Source organism: Austrofundulus limnaeus, unplaced genomic scaffold (genome assembly GCF_001266775.1).
Source record: "Austrofundulus limnaeus strain Quisiro unplaced genomic scaffold, Austrofundulus_limnaeus-1.0 Scaffold1535, whole genome shotgun sequence".
Lineage (NCBI taxonomy): Eukaryota > Metazoa > Chordata > Actinopteri > Cyprinodontiformes > Rivulidae > Austrofundulus > Austrofundulus limnaeus.
In genome coordinates, this window is record NW_013953937.1 from 45,919 (window position 1) to 46,397 (window position 479).

Here is a 479-nt window from a genome sequence, read left to right on the forward strand (position 1 = left end):
TGTGTCATGGTGTCATGGTGTGTCATGGTGTCATGGTGTGTCATGGTGTCATGGTGTGTCATGGTTTCATGGTGTCATGGTGTCATGGTTTCATGGTGTCATGGTTTCATGGTGTCATGGTGTCATGGTTTCATGGTGTCATGGTTTCATGGTGTCATTGTGTCATGGTTTCATAGTTTTATGGTGTCATGGTTTCATGGTGTCATGGTTTCATGGTGTCATGGTTTCATGGTGTCATGGTTTCATGGTGTCATTGTGTCATGGTTTCATAGTTTTATGGTGTCATGGTTTCATGGTGTCATGGTTTCATGGTTTCATGGTGTCATGGTTTCATGGTGTCATGGTGTCATGGTTTCATTGAGTCATGGTGTCATGGTGTCATGGTTTCATGGTTTCATGGTTTCAGGGTGTCATGGTGTCATGGTTTCATTGAGTCATGGTTTCATGGTGTCATGGTGTCATGGTTTCATGGTTTCAGG

General features: G+C 43.4%; 1 protein-coding gene across 1 annotated transcript in view; it reads left to right on the forward strand.

Moving 5' to 3' along the window:
• Nucleotides 1-479, forward strand: part of cep83 (centrosomal protein 83) — a gene marked incomplete at its 3' end in the record, with an annotated part of 17,425 nt that overhangs the window by 4,585 nt on the left and 12,361 nt on the right.